Source organism: Seriola aureovittata, chromosome 1, assembly GCF_021018895.1.
Source record: "Seriola aureovittata isolate HTS-2021-v1 ecotype China chromosome 1, ASM2101889v1, whole genome shotgun sequence".
Classification (NCBI taxonomy): Eukaryota; Metazoa; Chordata; class Actinopteri; order Carangiformes; family Carangidae; genus Seriola; species Seriola aureovittata.
Window position 1 is genome coordinate 8,137,695 of NC_079364.1, and position 19,926 is coordinate 8,157,620.

At 41.3% G+C, this 19,926-nt stretch overlaps 1 protein-coding gene across 11 annotated transcripts in view; it reads right to left on the reverse strand.

Moving 5' to 3' along the window:
* The window catches only part of myo9aa (myosin IXAa), a 100,775-nt gene that overhangs the window by 79,903 nt on the left and 946 nt on the right, over positions 1 to 19,926 (reverse strand). The window lies entirely within an intron of this gene.

The following is a 19,926-nucleotide window of genomic DNA, read 5'->3' on the forward strand; positions in this document are numbered from 1 at the left end:
ATTCAATCGAGCTGATACCATACACATATCCACTGGCAGGTATTCACAGAGTGTGATGAATGTATTTCCTGCTTGTGTGATTGTACCGTGTGTGTGTGTGTGTGTGTGTGTACTGAGCACTCAGTTCGGGCCTGGCGCCTGGAACAGATGGTCAGCTCGCTGCTTAAAGGATAGGGAGGGGAGATTTAGGGTTGAGGCAGTGCTAGACAGCACAGGGCCATGCTGGCTGCCTCTCTGTTAACCATCACATGAGGACAATCAACTAATGGACATCTCCTCCGGGAAAACACAAGCAAATCTTACCAATCACAGCCTATCTCCCAATAGCAACTATCTCCATTGCTATCTTGCTTCTTTTTTTTTTTTTTTAGAGAGACAACTGCATTAACCTCAGTCTGGGATGGATCAATGTGACATGAGGGAGGTCCTGCTCAGATTGGGGAATGGGGTGATGTGACAATTGTCAGATACATGAATTATCCATGATGAATTAATCACTGAAGAAAAATTGCAATGACAGCTTTATACAATTCACTGTGTTATTCCAGCAATGCAAAAACAATGACAAAGTAACTGCAAAGTAACTGCTCTTGTTCACTCAACCTGTCATTATTCAGCAATTTGCCACACTGAATTCAAAAGATTATGTTTTATCTTTTAGATTTTATGTGGTGAATTGCAAATTTCACAATGATTACACGCTATTTTTTAAAAGACATGAATGAGATGAGACTGAGTATTCAGGGCACTTAGAGCCTGAGCAATTTTGGTATCAACAAGTGCTGTGACCTACAAATGCAGATCATCTGTTCTGATAATGCCGATTATCTGTATTATGGTCTTCTAACAACACACAAACAAACCAGTGTTTTCAGACCAAGTTTTTATATAATCTCTCATGATAAATATTTGGTGCAACAGCTTTGCAATGGATAATGTTACAAGGAAGGAATGGCAAGAGCAGCAGCAGCAGCAGCCACGGTGAGCTGGTTAACTACGTTCAACAGGTGTTAACGCCATTTTAATCACAAAGGGCGGATGCTTTTATCTTATTTTATTTCACTTTAACAAGTAGGCTGAAGGTGTCTTCTGGAGATTACCCTGTGGGCAGCCATAAACATGGAGGAGGGGTGGCGGTCGGGTAGTTGCAATGACAGGAGTAAATTCCCTTAGAAGCTAAGGTGTGTTTTCATTTCACTTATACCCCCCTGGACGTTGATCTTAAAGCAAAAGAGTGTATGTTTACGGACATGAATATAAGCAGAGCCGATTATTGCTCTGAACTGGGAACAGGTGATGAACAAAACATCGGTGCCTGGGTTAAAAATGCATCACACTGTGTTAAATTGGAAACAATAACTTTTTCTTTCGTTTATATTAGTGACAGTGAACTGTTTCCTTTTGTCTGCTGTTTGTATGTGCACAGATATATGATGGAAATGTACATTTGTTGAAAATATTGATAAAAAAAAAGAAAATCCTCAATTATGAGAAGAAGGGCCCCTGGGCAGAGACACATAAAAGACCCCCAACCCCTCCTACATAGGACCCCCAGACTAAGAGGTACAAAATTACTGCTACAAATGACTACTTCGTTATGGTTATTTTGTGTCTCTTTGTGGTTGTTTTGTGTCTGATTGTAGTTGTTTTGTGTCTCTTTGTAGTTGTTTTGTGTCTGATTGTAGTTGTTTTGAGTCTCTTTGTAGTTGTTTTGTGTCTGTTTGTAGTTGTTTTGTGTCTCACCTTTATCACTTACAAACCACAAATGTTAAAAGTCACTTCATAGAGAGGCTCTGGTGAACGGGCCCCAAGAGTTTTACGGGGCCACTGGTCCTGTAATCTGCAGACACATTCAGTAATACCTCCATGGCGCGGCGGGCAACTTAGTTTAAATATCCTTCAGTTAGGATGATCAGTGATTTACAGCAAAGCATATTAACAAGTGAGAGATGAAGCCTCAGGACGATGGCAAAATTAAGAGAATTAGAAACTGCAACACAAGTTTCATTATTGTTAAACCAACAATCCAACATGTGATCAAAGAAAGTAAATACCCTTCACCACGTTGTTCCTGCTGAAATAAAAACCCTTTGTGTGTTCATATCAGGGGTAAGGATCCTGGTTGTTGGCCGTCCACACGGTGCAGTTATCCCAGCATAAATCTGGATACTGAAATCAACCACACGAACGGAGCTGTCGTCCCAAAGGATGATTAAAAAACTGCCACACCAACTGTCATATTTTCAATCGAATTCTTGACAATGATTAATTAATAACAATGAATCATTAGCATCCCTAGCTGGGAATGATGCTCCTTTATCTTTCGAGATAACATACTGTACATACTATTCATTCTCCAGATCAACACAAAACGAAAAAAGCTCCCTGTGAAAGGCAAACTGTGATACTTGTGAACATAATCAGAATGGTTGCACTTTTTTCAGCTAGATAAAGTCGGTGTTCCCACACACACACACACACCACACACACACACACACACACACACACACACACACACATATTCGGCACAGACGCACTTTCACACCCTGCACTGACGGTATCGCTCACATTCTGTAGAGACGACCTTCTCAAAGTAACAAACACGCAGCTACTCTGCTGCTCAGAGGGAAAACGCCTGAAGACAAAGAGGCAGAAATCAACACACTGAGAGAAGAGGAAGAGAAAATGTCTGAAGCATGATGGCATTTCACCTGAGCGTCACGCCTGTGTGCCTGCATGGTAACTTAGGGAAAAAAAAAAAAGGTTTGATGTAGATAAGCCAGAGGTTTGTGCCCTGGAGGAAGTTACAAAGCAGATGGAGCACAGCTGGAGGAAAAATGCAGTGGCCTCTTCTCGTCTCTGTTCTCCTCAAATGACTGAACCAGAAACAGATCTGGTTACATCACCTGAATGGTTGGAGATTAGGAATCACAGTCAAGTAATCTGACCTGGAATCTGTGTGTGGAAACGTTTCCCAAGACACAGCAGCTCAGGATAAACCCAGTCAACGGAGACATCCACAAACAGCAAAGTTAGAATTCATACGCAAATTCTGAATATGCAAAAGATATTCATTCTAGCTTTGAGCTTTTTTTTTTTTTTTTTAATAAATCAAATTTAGGGCCAGATGTTATCCGAGTTCACAAAAGTTAAGATTAATGTTGGAAGTTATCTGCACTTGAATCAGTGGCGTAACACAGCCTGCAGCTTGAGTGAAACACAAAATACAAAAAGACAAAGGAAGGAATACTAAACAATAAGGAAATACAAAAAAGTGTCCCACTCAATTTGAAATGCAGAGGATTCAATAAAACTTTGATTTTATTTTTCTCAAAACATTTGAATGGTGCCCTGTTTTTAACTAATAGCATATTTTTAGTTAAAGGTGATTTGTGAAAGATTTACCCAAGATGCCTGAAAATGGACGTATTTCATTAACAGATACTGAATAATTAGAAGAAAATTATACAATTTGCACTCTCTGAAATCTGAACATTGTCTGGGAGATGCCTGTGTGGAGGACAGGAAACCAAGGAGAGGTTCAACCACGTGAGTCAGACTCTTCAATGGCTGCCATTGTTACAGAGGAGTGAAGGATCAAGTTTGGTTAGCTTTCTACGATGTGAAGTCACTTTTTCTGAAAGGCTGTGCTTCTGTGTGTGTGTGTGTGTGTGTGTGTGTGTGTGTGTGTGTGTGTGTCACGGTCATCAGGGCTCAGCACATGTTTTCAAAGCTCATAATGTTGTGGTGGCTCTTTATTATACCTTTAGCCGATTGGGAATCTGCATTACACTAAGGTGTGTGAGTTGGCACTGGACTGTGAACTCTCACATCTAGTCTGCACATTTTTGTGGGATCATTTGTGAACCTGACAGCTCCATGGTGCCAAATTTAGCTGCTATGTTTATTAGCTACATGTCACAGGACCACACTGCTAGTTTCTCACTATTGTGCCTCTGTTTTCTGTCAATGACAGAAATGAGTTTGCAATCAAGTGTTGCTAAAAAGCTTTAGCTCACATCTTTGACCACTGTTAGGCTAAAGGTTGATAACTCTAACTGTAAACTCATCACTTTTTTATTTGAAAGCCATCGTTGTCTTTATAATAAATGAAGTTATAATACATCCTCTGAGCAGCGCTACGTCTTCAGGGCAGACTGGAGGCTACAGTAAGCTGCTATCGGAAAGTGACGAGATGGGCCGAGGCTAGCTGGTTAGCATGCTAAGTTCAATAGAAGAAAAGACGTGAGAGAGAGACAAAGCGTTAACATTGGCGTTGCTTTCCACCTTTGGTGAGTAAAGGAATGAAGTTTGATGTTGAACTCTCAACGTTTCTTCTAGGTAAGTTACCAGCTGTTAATGCTAACGTTAGTTTTGTAGCATTAACAAAACTTACAAATAGTAATTTTAACCATCTTCTTCATCTTTGGCACTGTCCACACACAGCTTAACATTCAAGTCAAATTCACAAACATGTTTCAATTATGTCTGTGGAGTTTAAGGTGTAAAGTCTACACAAACAAGAATATGTTTTGGTTTTTACAACGAAAACAAACTGTCTTGTGAGATACAGACGATAATTTCATGTTATGTTATAATGCAGGACTATTATTTGGATGCTTCATATATTATACTATATATATTATTCAACCCTTAAATTCAGATAAAACAATGCATCCTTCATCCGCTGGTCAGAGCTACAGGTACAAGAGATGTGTCATCTTGTATTTACTATGTTTATAACAGTTTTATTCAGTTATTTTTGCAATATTATTTCTATTACTTTACAGTTATCATGTAAAGTAATTATTATTTGCCCGGGAGGTAATGATTTTAAACCCCGGCTGTTTTTGTGTCTGTCAGCACAAAAAATGGAAAATGTTTTTATTGAATTTGATGAACAATTTGAATTTGTACGAAATAATACAGTGACAAGAAAAAATATGTGAAGCCTTTGGAATAACCTGGTTTTCTGCATTGATTGGTCATAAGATGTGATCAGGTCTTATTGATCTTATTGAATACAGCTTTTAAACATCACAGTGCTGGTGTAAAAAGTAAGTGAATCCATAGAGTAATAATACCGTACTATAAAAACTAGATACTCTGTTGCTGTCTAAGTCTGTTCTGTGAATACCTTTTTATTAGGACAATACTTTCTAATACTTTCTAATAGGACATGCTTAGTTTATGGGTGTTTGCCTGTATCACGTGTGGAAGAAGGTGCTAATAGCGACATTGCATTACAGCACAGATAAGATAAGGCACGGAGAGCCAGACTGCATTATGCAGTGTGCATACCACACAGAAACTCATTCCCCCCCCCCACTTTTAATAGGGCTACACAACCTTCAAAAACAGACCCAACCCCCTTCACAGTTACAGGGAGAGGAAATTGCACTTCAGACATAAAACACATACAGTACAACCAGTCATAAAACCAACTGTAAAGAAACAGGATGGGCATGAGCTACTTAAGAATAAAAACACTTTGCTTTCTACAGAATGTGCTTTGATCGATCAGAGCAGATGCTTTAAGTGTTACAAAGACAACAAACAATGCCTGCAGCCTTCCATTCAATTACAACAGCAAAATATAAACATGTGTACGAAAAACTAAATTGTGTTCTACTTTATTGAGGCATGATGTAAGTGATCATAAAGAGCAGGAGGGGACAAAGAACTTTAACCTAGCGATTCAGTGGAGTGCAAGGTCCGTCTTTCCCGCTCCTAGATGTTGGTTGAAATGTACTATTTCTCATATGCCAGTGACAAAGGAAGTAGTAATTTAGCCAATTTCGTTAATTATTGTTCATCTTTTCAAAAACAACCTGAAAATCTAGCACGGACACAGGTTGTTTTTACATGTTAACAGTGTTTTCAGATGTGCACACCTCAGTCTGCGGAAGAAGTAGCCCGAGCTGTAGCATGAGAGGACCGGTGGGGTCAGCTGATGGATGCGGACGTGCCACACGAGCACCGACACGTCCAACAGACACACACATGCACATAATTGCAGGTCACCATTCCTTGGACCCAAATGTATCAATGTGTAACACAACTCTGCGTCTGCAGTGTCCCACAGATATAGTTTCACCTTCAGCCTGCAGGCGACTCTGCAGCTCACCGACAGAGGCCTTGACCTTGTCAAGCAAAGAGCTACATTTCTCCAGCTCGTTCGGACTCTGTGTAGAGGCCACTGGAGCGACCCTGTGTCCTGGAAATGACACTTGTATGCAACTAAACTGCAACAGCAAATATGTTCACACTGAACGTTCACAGACAATTTATTTGATCTCTGCAAAAATATCAGATGCAGTGACCACAACTTTTTTATGGTAACGATTAGGCAACTCAAAGCACAACACAGGAAAGACTGCAAAAAAATATTTCCTGTTGCAGTTTAGTTGTATACTGTAGAAATGATTTTGAGGAAACAGGGTTGACTAAAGTAAAATCACAGTCGTGGAAACAGGAAGCTGCAGAGTTCACTAATTGCTAATTATTTCACTGGTTGATTGACAATCATTTGAGTAATCTATCAAGGAAAAAAGAGCCTGGTCACACCAGCATGTAACAGCAAAGTTTTGTGACGAAATCTTTTAATTCTGGTGGAATCGCAGTGATTGGTGGATTAGCAAGCTTGCTGCCATCAGTCAGCAAGCTCATTAGCTCTCATCATTAAAACTTATTATTGAAAGAAATTATGTACAATCCATGATGTAAAATGCCAGGTGGGGGTGAACATCACTGCACAGAGAAAACAGAAAGAAGCTTGAGGAGCTGTTGTGGCTAACGGTAGCATGTTGAAGCCAGTCAGCGTGTTAGCTTGTCAGCATATTGTTGCATTTGCACATCTTTAGATTTGGATATTTTCTCTTCTTACATTCAATAGCTTAAAGAAAAAACATTGAAGTGTGAAAAATGAGAAAGATATATAAGAAAGATGTATAGAAAGATAAAGCTCCTTTTGTGAAGCTTTATTCTGCTGCTCTGACTACAGTTGTATCTGACAGTGTGCTGTTTTACACCATTTCCTTCAGAGAAGTTCACAAACCATTTCTGAGTCATACCAGTAAGGCTGCCCAAAAGTGAATGGTTGACAGAGGTTAACTTTTTTTCTTAGACCATGTGGTAAATTGACTGTAACATGAGGATATGGCACAGCAGCCTACTGTAACCTTTCCTTTTATTTAACTCACTGGTGAGTGACCGTGTTTGACGCTAATTTGGGTAAATGGAAAACGAGGAGCGCAGGATGCCAACATTTTTGTCAGCGTCTTTAACATTTCGGTTTTGGGGTTTCGTTACAATTGCAGTTAATACATGCTAATGCTTCCTCAAAGCTCTAATGTGTAGACTGTGCTCACTGCTCCAGAACCTGGACTTTTTTAGGTGGAGGAATGACAGCGCCAATAGATTTGCAAACACAGGAAATATTTTCTCAGAGCAGCTTCTTCGTGTTTGCAGAGTCTGAAAGGAGCTCTACATCTTCAGATGATTTTTTTTTATAAAAGTAGAGTCGCAAAAGGTGTTTGATGTTTAATATCCAAAGCATTGGAGCAAATCTTGGGATCGGTATGAGCTGAAAAAATCTGATCCTTTTTACTTTACTTTGTTTCATTTACCTCGGCCTGCTCCGGTTGCAGAACAACAGTCCTTTACCATAGCAGTACAGTGCATTGCAGCACAGCACTGTAGACTGGATTCAAGTCGCACTTGAACTTGTCTGCTATGAGACTCGACTCTTAGTCGAAACCTGAAGGGGAAAAGCTGAGAAGATCTAACCATAAATATTACAGAAAAAGACTCTTAAATGCACGTTGGGGCAAACTGTAATGAATAACTGATAACATAACCAGGACGTGTGCAACATCTCCGTAGTCTAACGCATATTTCAGTTGTTTCTGTGATGAACACAAGCCAATAATAATATTGAGGAGTATCACCTGAAAATTAATCCATCAATAAATCTTTAATCTCTAGTTCAGCTAGATTTACCACTGTGATGACAATGGAGAAGGATGAGTCCATGTGAACTTCAGGGAGTGGAGATGAACTGTTTCCCTCCTGAATCAACGTGTCAATTAAAGCCCAAAAGGAGGAATCGTTTGCTTCTCATGCACTGACAGTAATATGGTTTCAGGGCGCTGCAGAGAAACACAGCATTACATACATTTTACTACGTCTAAAGCATGTTGTGCACTCACTCACACGGCTCTCAAGTCTCTGTAACTACTAATGACTCGGAAGTGGAGGCCGGGGTGTGGAACATGAGCTCTGGCAGAAACGTTCAGACAGCCAGCAAAGAGTGAGAAAGGAGAATGAACTGAGAGGGAACAGAGACAGAGACTCACAGAGAGAGAGAGATTGAATTGAGAAAATGGAGGAGATGCAGAGACGGAAACAGACAGAGAATCAGAGAGAGAAGAGGATGTTGGTTTCCTGAAATCTGAGCTTTGGGAAAGGGAGAGTGAGCGCGGAGGAAAGGAAGGAGTCAGAAATGAAAGAAAGGAAAGAGCCGACCTGGCTTCAGCATGGCGACACATCACTGTACTTGTACTCATTATTGATACGGTTCAACAATTTTCTGGTTTAGTCCGCCATTTCAGCAACAATTTGTGCCCTCAGAGCTGAGAGTTCAGTAGGAACATCACAGCAGATTATATCGAAAATATATTATCACTGTCCAGCGTCTTGAGTTTTTAAACCTTTAATAAACATGATGAAACATGTATTTAAGTAATGTCAAACCACACGAAAGAGGGGAAGGTTATCTTTCCTGATCTGGGTTTGCTGTAATGTGGCAGCAAAGGCAGAGAAGAAGACTGCAAGCTCGTAAACATGGACATAAACAATGCTGGATTTAAAATACTTAGAAAATCAGCTTTGAAAATGTTTTATGAAAAAGGAAATGCAGTTGATTTGGTAAACTTCGTGGATGCACATGGTGCCGTTTGGTGACACTGAATGTAAATATAACTTGTTTGTTTCCAAGAAAATTTCAAAGGGCACCTTTAAATATCTTTGTGTTTTGGACTGTTGGACTCTCTGAGCTCAACCAAGAGAGCGTCAAAGCGGCATTTTTGTTTTTTCAATTTCACTTTATCGCTGCATGGAAATGTAGTTTAAGTGCAGATTGATTTGGAAAGTGTCCTTTACATTACTATACGGGTCATGACGTTGCTACTCATAGTGATGGATTAACTAACTTAAGCACGATTCAAGAGTCTACATATTGATTTTGGAATGGATGTCAATGGCTGACTCTGGACATGGGAAAAATAAATTCAGATTTCTTGTATTGTACAGGTTCCATTTGAAAATGGAAAAAGGAGCAGTAATGTTTCATCAGTTTGAGTCATGGATCTCAATCAATCAATAAAAATAAACTACAACGAGTTAGCAACAAAAGGCTGACACGGTTGAAGTGTGTTTCCAAGACACCTGAGTCAGTGAGGCTGGGGCCAGGCTGGAACAAGTCCATACTGGAATCACTGTCCACACCGTAATTAAAAATGACTGAAGGCCCCTTAGGCCCGTCTGTGCACACAGCAGAGGATAACCGTGGCTGGTCATTCTGAATGAAGCGCTGGGCCTTCACTAACTCCCTCCACATTCCACCGGCTGAACACCAACAGGTGACACAACTGACATGAAAATATGACACTGGAGGAAATGCCATGTGTGTTTGCTAAATTAAGAGCCTGACTTCGCCGTGCAGGACCTATTATTGTTGTTGCCTGAACTGGGCTGGAGAGAGTGGAAGGAGAAGGCAGAGGAAGGAAATTAATACAGTGTACGGCAGGAGTCCCAAGGACAACACTGTAAAAAAAAAAAAAAAGAGCAATGCACCGTACTGTGTGTTCTGATATCTACAGTCCCTGCTATTTCTGTACCTTCAACTTGTGTCTCTTATCAAAAAACAATATGTAGCAAATGTTAATCCAACCAGTTTCAGTCCCAGTTTCAGTATAACTTCACAATAAGACAAAATACAACGATTCCAAAGTACAAGATGAAGTCAGGAACTCGTAAATGATTGATGGATTTATTTTGATAGACCCTCATAAAAAGGGAAAGAGGCTAGCAGAAATGGGAACATGGCTGCTCCCACCCACACTGGTTAAAATGCACTTCAATTTTTATAGTAAACCTTTTATGTCAGTGGTGACAAGCATTTACAAGGAAGCAAGTTTTAGATTTATTGTGCTGGACAATTCTCTCATGGTTCAACCTGGTAAACCTATTTAAATTAATGATGACTATAATCAAACAGACTGCTTGCCATTAAAGTGAACTCAGTTACAGGCTGCTGAGAGGAATGGATATTACAAAATGCGACTGGGGGCTTGTAGAAAGAAACACTGGGAGTAAACAGCACCACTCCTCTGTTGTCGCCATAGAGAATTCCACTTCCTGTGTCCACTCCCAGGACAACGACAGCAGCTTTGGGTGAGACAGGAAGTGTAGCTGAGGGGGCTTCGACATAACAACACCATAACAACACCATCATGGGACTGTTGATATATTTCTATTTCACCTTCTAGAAAAAAATCCTTCTAATGTCATATTGATCTTTTTTGATTTTCAAAACCCCAAAAAGTGACAAAGCTAGTTTTATACCACATAGAACAGGGGACAAAAAGGAGAGGGTTTTCTGCAATGCAACACAACCAGTCACGTGACATTTTAGACAATCACAGACGGTCTCACAGTGGGGAATGGTGTGACCGTGGTGCAGACTCCACAGTGTGCACAACACCTTGCTTTTACCACTGATGTTCTTGCAAATCTAAATCCTGATTTGAGTACAGAGATGCCATAACACACAATAAAACACAACATCCAATACAATTATCTGGCTGCATGAGATGATCAGTTTGAGCTTCAGATTTTCTGTTTCTAGGTTAGCAGGTGAGACAGCCAAGTCAGCTGATCCTGAAACACCTGCTCTGAAACCTGTTGCTTGTCTCCAACTCTGTGTCTCAACTGCTGGTCTCACTCTGTTTTTGGTTAACTGCTCTTTTTCCCTGCTGCTCATATAAACTTCTCTTTGCCTCCTACTCATGGTGGACTAAACCTCTTGGCGATAGGACAGTTTTATTTATCCAGTTTCCGTGTTTCTTAACAAAAGGAGAGTGTCTATGTGCCAGTAGGTGCTTTACCAGAGAGCAACTCAGTGTCAGTAAAAGTGTCATAAAACTGAATAAGTGTGAGCTAATGCTTTAATGGCTCGCTGCTATCAGAGGCCAGTGGTGTGTGTGTGGGGGGGAGGGGGTTAATTCTTCACGGAAACTGATTGTGAGAGTAATGAAAGGTCTCAGTACATAATGAAGCTACAACATGATTACGTGTAACAATTACAGAGATCAAATCATTTTCTAATTAAATCCGAGTAGCATTAAAGAAGAATCACATTTCCCTGCACACTCCACACACATAGTTTAAGTGCATTTCATCAGGTGCAGTGTGTGCGGTTTTCTCAACATGCTCTCCCGTGCTCGCCTTTACTCCATAATTGCCTGAATTATGTTCTCATGAAGCTACCGTAAGAGGAGAAATTGGTTTTGCCATGTGCCGTATGACTATTGAGCACTGGTGTAAAATGTTCTGTCTGAAACAAGGCCCTTGCTCTTGCACTGACCCTCGCATTTACATTTTATTGTTTTAGAGAGTGGAAAAAAGTATTTTTCCTTTCAGACTCCACTCTAGCTCTGGAAATATCAATATGAGGCTTCACAGTCTACATTTGGCCGGTGGAGTCGGAAAAGTACACCACCCCGCAATAAAACAGGCCAGCAAATGCACGGCACGCCATCAGTAGCTGCTGTTTTAAAAGGCATTAAGTGTTTAGGTTTAATGGTTCTCTAGGAAATCATGTTCAGAGAATGTACATGTTGATTTTCTGAAATGCAACAAAAAAACTTTAAACAAGAAGTGGAAACACTGAAACAGTAGAGAGGCCTTTTAACTTTGCTGAATTTAAGCTGTGGTAGAAATTTGCCAACTTTCAATACTCAGAAATGCGGCTAAAAAAATAAATAAATAAAAAAAGACTTTGAGAAGGAACAACTGCATGACACGTGTATGTAAAAAGCAACGTTGCAAACACCGACTCTGACATGAATATGACAGGAAAAAAGACTCATAAAAGCTATCTTGTAAAGTAAAAGGCGCTTTAATAGACTGGCATATATGATGAGACCAGTATCTGTGCGATGAGGTCATGGCGCGTGACGTATCAGACGATGAGAAACTGAAATACAGAAATGTCAAAGATATGTTTTGAAACAGTGTCACTAAAACTATTTAAGCCTTATCAAAAGAAACTTCATACTGGCAGACTTATCAGTCTCAGGTTTTTCATACTCTCAAATATCAGTATCAGCGTCAAACGTTCTGTATCTGTCTATAAAAGTTTCATATCAATTTGGTAAACTGGTCAAAATGTACTACAGACAGCGGCTGGCGAGGTGTTATCAACCAGCAGAAGCAGCAGAGGCAGAGATGAAAGAAGAGGAGGGAGGCGACGAAGAGGAAGACGGTGAGGGACTAGGAGGTATCACTGACCTGGATTATGCACACTCCATTTCCCCCTCAGAAAGGGAGTCTGTTGGGCCAAACGGACCCATTCAGCCGCCCCTGGCCTGAGGGGGAAGACGGGGCTGAGGAGCAGCCAGGACACCGGCACGTTTTCCTCCAGAAAGAAGTCAACGTGTAAAAGACGACATACCAACCAGCAGCGAGACTGTGTTTACACAAATGTAAGACTTCAACACAAACGAGCACAGTACACATACACACAGCGGAGTGGGTAAAAGGGATTGGGAGCTTGTCTGCAAACACAAACACACACTCAGACTAAGAGAGGCTGCAAATGCCAAAAGGACTCATCTCGTCTTTCATAGCTGAGCGGAGATGAGCAGTAATGACTGTAGCTACTCACACAGCGCAGTGCCAAGATGCCTCCGACCTCGGAGTGACGAGCACAGACGTCCTCTAATGTGCACCCAGAGATGAGAACTGTTTCCTAAATTGGATACCTGTGACCAGGTCAAGCGTACACACAAACCACAAAAAAAAAAATTCAGATCTCCTTTGTAACTTGCATGCAAGGGCTCGTCATCTCCACAGTCGATTAACTGCAGTGAATTTGATTAAATTAGCTGCCAGAGATTTCTTTTGTGATGCACTGCATATTGATACTGGGGCAAAATTTCTTCCTTAAGGGCATTGAGCACCTACAGTGAGAGCTATTTCAAAGACATCACTATGAATCATGGCATACATGAGTGAGCACCAGGGATCAAAGGAAAACCTTGTAATGTAATGTATCAGATTTTGGCAACGCTACAGTCATCGAGCAAGTTGAACAAACTCACCACATATAGTCAGACTGACACCCCTGAGTGACACAGTGCAGTGCAGTCTGCAGCCAACCTCTGTACACACCTCTTTTTAAATGTAAAATCACAATAAATCTAATTTTAAGGCAGCAGAAGAAAAAAAGTCAGTGCAGTTGAAAAGTCCAGGAAACTAATTGAGAATAGAGTTGTTGCTGTGAAATCAAATATAATTCAGCTTCAATCAGATCACATTTATATATGGTGCATGTCATTTTATTTCGTTTTGCTGTTCAACTGAACTTTAATCTGATCGTTATTCTCTGTTAAATCAGTTGTTGTTGTGATTCTTTTGTCACAGAAAATAAGACAGTAAGAAAATTAACATGGGGGGGGGGGGCTCGGTGGCTCACCTGGTAGAGCGCGTACCACATGGGCTTAGTCCCAACCGCAGCAGCCATGGGTTTGCATCCAACCCGTGGCACTTCGCTGCATATCGTCCCCTCTCTCTCTCCCTGAATTTCCTTTCTCACTTCACTATCTGAATAAAGGCAAAAATGCCCCCCCCAAAAATTCTTTAAAGAAAATTTACACAGAATTTGAGAATCTCAAATCCAAATCATTTGGTTAAAAAAAAAAAGAACCGGTGTGTGCCTCCACCAGCTGATAGTAATGACAGGTCATCACGTCCAACTGGGGCTCCGAATGTTAAGCATAATTTTAAGCACATCTGTTTAGCGTATTAGGAAAAAACATGACCTGTAATTACAGGGCAGTGTTACAGAGGCTCTCGCTGTCTCCTCTGAGGATGGGGAACAACTGCTGTCTTTCTGCCTTCAGCAGACCGCAGGCTTTTTGAAATCTGAGCCCGGTGGTGTCAGAGCCGCAGTCGACTGAGAGGCAGACAGACAGCGAGAGCTGCAGTGCGATGATAACGCTAGTTCGGTTGCAGGCTTCAAGGAGATGAGGGGAAGATGTTGGCCAGAATCCATTTTTCTATTCAACATGCTTCACCTATTTCTCCTTTAGTTTGTTAAGTTCTTCATTTCCCACAATGCCTTCTGACAACCCTACACAGCATGCATGGTCTTGTTTAACTAGCGCACATGTGATAAACAGTGGTAACAGAAAACCATGACCAAGACAGATAAGAGTTTTTTAGACAAGAAAGAACAAGCAGTGAGCCTCTTACTTACGACACAATGTATTTTTTGTTCATATCATGTATATATATCTAAGAACATGGACCAAGGAATAGATTCAGGGGTTTCCCGAACAGTTATTTCCATTAGCCATTAATCCATTCTTTTTGTTTTTTGTTATTAACCGACCGATCGAATGCTGATCACAGTCTCCCATGATGCAAGGTAACATTTTCAGATTTCTTCTTTGTCCACATAACACTCCAAAACCCAAAGATTTCCAAGTTACAGTCAAATGTGCAAATGTTGTTGACTAACTTTTTACCGACTGACAAATCAATTAATGCTGTAACTGTAAGACTGACAGGAAAACAGATATCTCTCTCAACACTCTGACAACATGCACAATCACGTTTTCAAAACTCATACACTTCTTATTCCCCCGAAAGAGAGCACAGATCCACAGAGAATTAGCAACGAGAACAGAATGACTTAGTCCACTCTTTCAGAACAATACTTCTTTCTCTCAGCTGAGAAGGTCAGAACAGTCCAATCCTTCATCTGAACCCTCACTGAGCTCATGCTGGCTTGGTTCTCTCCATGTCCAGAAATAGGACTTGAGGAAAAACTCATTACAGTTGGCATTTGAGTCTACTTCCATAGCTCACCTGCTCCTTGGTGCAGCTCAGTCAGCGTGACATGTAGAGCAGAAACATTTGCTAGTCTGAGACTGCTTCACTTTTAAGTGGGCTCTTTGAGGGCTGAGTGGAGGACTCGGATTTTGTGAACATAATAGGGACCCTCTAATCTTCTCCAGGGTGTCTGACCAGAATCGGTCACCCAGACTGCTCAGTCGGTGCAGTGAGTGCCCGCTCCGAAATATACTGAGTGGGGAATCAGCACAAATGTAGGTGAATTATCAGATTTTTGCACCTTCAAAACACCTCTACCATTCGGACAGAAATACTTTCATCATCACATAATGTAGTTTTTTTCTTACGCTCTGTGTGGTAAATGGTCAAACTGAGACCCACCCCTATTCCTTCCTTCCTAGACCTTGTATCTCTTGTTAACTATTGTCACTTACTACTACAAAAAAACTCAACTCAGAGAGTGCATACCTCTGCCAAAGCTTTACAATCCTCCTATTAGTCTTAACAAAATACCAAGATTTGCACCTGAACTCAGATGGTCAAAAACATACCCTGTCTTCCTCGGCCCCGGGGTTAACTTTCCACCTAAATTTAACACAATCTGGTACTGAAACTTTCTTTAATAAAACCTGAATATTTGCGACCAGCACCTTAACGGGGCGCCCTCCGAGTGTCATTCCACAGTTAATGGTTAGACTTTCTCTCAAAGTAGTCTATATCATCTGCTCATTTACTTCACTGATAACTGCTGTATAGATTAGACAGAAGAAGCATTCCAACTGTTAGTGAGCCTGTCTCAGGCTGCACCTTATCACAGCCTGTTTGTTGTCAGATACCCACAACTATCTCCGCTCTTCCTCCCCTCTTGCCTCACTCACTCTGACAATGCACAGACTACTGTAAACTGCCACTATTTCTCACAGATGAGAGCATGCGCTGTACTGTCGAGACTAAACTCTAAACTTCTCTTTCTCCCTGTTCTCTTGACTTCCCTGTGTCCCATCATCATTTCCTTAAGGTTTTGATATCATATCCAGCTTTGAGTGGGTGTGAAGAGATATACAAACAAAAAACACAACTCTTGCCGGTTAAATATCCAAATCGAGGGCCAGTGCTGTCATTTGAAGGCTCCAACAAGACAGTCACACTTTTGACTGATGGTTAAAGTGGTTCCATGGCAGCACTGCTCAAATGGACGGTATTGTGTACCATTACACAACAGCACATGCCTGAGGATTAACCATGGGCCCTGTCCTGTCTGTTCCATGAGGCTGCAGGGGGCCAGTAGCTATTGTCATAGTTGTGTGACACACAAAAATTCAGCAAATCGCAAGATTTCCTGTGCTGTGCTGCCAAAACCCTGCAGTCATATAGCCACTGACATCAGGAGGCTTCTGTCATTGAATGTGTCATCAGGCCTAGATTTTAACTATAACACATCAGTACCTTAAATTAGGACTTTTACACTTGAGCCAGATGAGATGGTCCGGGTTTGTGATCAGGATGCCTCCCGAGCGCCTTCCATTGGAGGTTTGTTGGGCACGTCCAACTGGTAGGGGGAGGCCCTGGTGTAGACCCAGAACACGCAGGAGAGATTAGATATCTCATCTGGCCTGGCAACGCCTCGGGGTCCCTCAGGAGGAACTGGAAGGCATTGCTGGGGACTGGGATGTCTCGACCGCCTTGCTTAACCTGCTGCCACCATGAACTACCTCCAGATAAGTGGTAGGAAATGAATGGATGGATGGTAGGAAAAAGAAACTCAGAGGTCTTGATGCTCAGCAAACTGCTCTCTTTGTGTGGTGTTCAATTTTTCTGTGATTTTTAAAGGCCTTGACTAGATTACCACTCAACAAAAAAGATGCTAAAAACACACTTCGTCCAAAACAAAACCATGGAGGATAGAATTTAATTTAAGAGGATACAAACTGAGCTTCCAAACAGATCAGTATTGTTTGTTGACTTTATTTCCCATTTTAAGGGATTAATTAAAAAGAACAAGTTAAGCTCATTTCACATAAACAAAATTGCAAAGAACAACACAATGCACTTTCTTCTCTCTGTCTCACTCCAGCTACTGTTAGCACCAGTGAGTTAATGAGGGGAAATGCAAAATGCGGGGAAGCTGAGCCTTTGAGGCCAAAGCCTCACTCATATAATGGCCTACTAAAGAAAGGGGAGCTTTGTTCGGTGCAACACAAGCAGGTTCCTCTTTAATGACTTCATGTGCATGCCAATCATTTACGCCATACAATCCCGTCATGCGGCCACAACACTTTTCAGGACATCCCAATCATGCGAGCTTGCAGCACGTGACTCGTGTTGTGACCCCCAAACACAAGCTGCGATTCGGTTCAGCAGGTAACACCTTAAGGGCTGATAATGGGGTCATTCCCATTTTCAGATTATGGCAGAGACTGCAGGAACAATGCTCACAGGAGCTGCTGTGGATGTGCAAAGAACTAGTTATAGCCCAGAGGGTTGTTAACCCAATTATCAAGAGAAGAAAACAGCATGTTTGAAGAGCCGCTGCACTTTTCAAACACTGTATTTATGTTTTTAAAGAACAATTCTGGCATATAGGCCCTGGTAACTGTTGCAGCTTTCTTCCCAGAGCTGTATTTCTACAGAAGCTGCAGCTATGAAGAAGAGCGCATATTTTGTACATAGACCTATCTGAGTATTAGTGGATGCACATCACAGTGACTGTCCCTTGGTATTGGGGTCACATTGTGGCTAACTTTAAACAGGAAATGATGCAACATGCGAATCTGTATTTCTTTTATTTCCCTGTTCAGTTTGAAATGTCTTATAAAATAATGTGTTTACATCAGTTTCTTGTCAGTAGAAATAGCAGCTGATAGCAGCATTATGTTCAACCTGAAAATGATGATGATAAATTACAAAAATGTGCTAAATCTTAAAGTTGATGAACAAAGACTGCTGACACAGATTTTATGACAGGGAGTTTAAACTGCAATGATGGTTGCTCTTGTTGCCGCCTTGATACCTCAGCTGGTCCACATCTAACATGTGCTGCAGCACATACCGTGTATGACACGCTCCAACACAGAGGAGTCTTCTGAAGCCCAGCACTGTATTCAGTGAACTGACTTTGGAATCAACTTCTGAAGTTTTATTTTGTGCCAAATTTCCAGAGATGCATGAGCGCACATAACTGAAACAATTCATAACAACCTACAACAAAGCTGTTTGAACTCAGCTGGACACAAGGAACAAGACTGGCCAAAAGTGAGGCCACACCCCAGGTCTAACTGGGAGACATGATAAAAACCTTCAGTCATGATTTCTTTCCCTGAGAGAACATTGACTGAATCTCAAACCATGTAGCTGTGAAGATGAACTGCAGAAACTCTGCATGAGGTGATGCTGCTTTGTTGTTTGTAGTTTCAAAACATGTGCACCTTCATCAAGATGTCTTACAGAGGTTAAGTTTTTCTCAAGTATTCAAAGTAGAATAACAAAGGCAGATTGTCTTATTCTAATCCTGGAAATCTTTCACATAACCACAGAATCTCCACACAACAGTACAAATTATGCTCCTGCAAAGACTCAAATCTGAGCTTTCAAATCTTCTCAGCCACAGCTTCAATCTTTCAGGTGGTGTCGGTGATAAATCCCAACACAGACGCAGCCCGACGTGGTACAAACTGAGGCCGGTCTTTTAGAAATAGCAGACAGAGGGCCTGTGGGGTGTCAGATGTCGACAGGGACCAGTTGCTGGAGTCTCAGCCTGGGCCGCCTCTCATGCTACAGCAGCTGTGTCTTCTCAGACCTCACATTCCTGCAGGACAGGCCCACTTTACTCTCATCACCTGTGCTGATCTGAGGGCAGGATGAGTTCTCAGGGGAACCTCACAGCTATTATGAAAGGAAGACTGATCTAGAACAACAATTACAAATGTTTTTACAAAGTCAAAAGACAAATAGCAGCATCATATTAAGATGTCTAGCACTAAAAACCACAGAAATCCAGTCCAAAATCTAACAGAGGTATTATATAACCGTCACACAAATACAGTGAGATGATCAGAGGCACCGTGGTGGTTTAGGGTTTATGACAATGTACTGTTCTCACTTTGAGTCCAGCTGGGGACCCCATCTCTTTCTACTCTCATCTGAGCGCCACACACACAATGCAGGCAGAAGCCTCTGCAGAAACGCTTCTGTGCCATACAAGATAACACAAGAATCCATCCAGGTGCAGTGAAGCTGCATATTGCACAGAACCAGGATGTCTAGTGTTGTAAAATCAGTCTGAAGTCGACTCTCTGTCCACTGACTGAGACGCACACCCATGATTCAGCAGCTTCTTCACCCCATTAGACCTCCTCGTACAATTAGGGCTGCTTTGCAGTCTGTACTGCTTTCACTGCATTATAAGCTGTAGTGCCTGACCTCCACTAAATAATACATGTAAACATTTATCCCTCCCTGCTGCAGCCAAACACTCAGACTAGTACAACCCTTCCTCATACACAAAATACTAGACTTATGTGCTTTAGCAAATTAATTAGTTGAATTGCTGTATATGGTTCTGTTTTAATACTACTCCTGTATGTGCACCAATGTTGTTTTGTTATCGCTTTTTGTTTGTCTAGCTTCTTTCTTTCCTTCAATGCATAACAACATCACCCTGTCCAGTGACTGCAGATAAAGATTAGCCTTTTGGCTAAATCTGACACATTTATATCATACTGATTAAGAAAAACTTGCAACTATTCTGTTAATTGATTGGCTGTTTCAGTTATTTTTTAAGCAAAA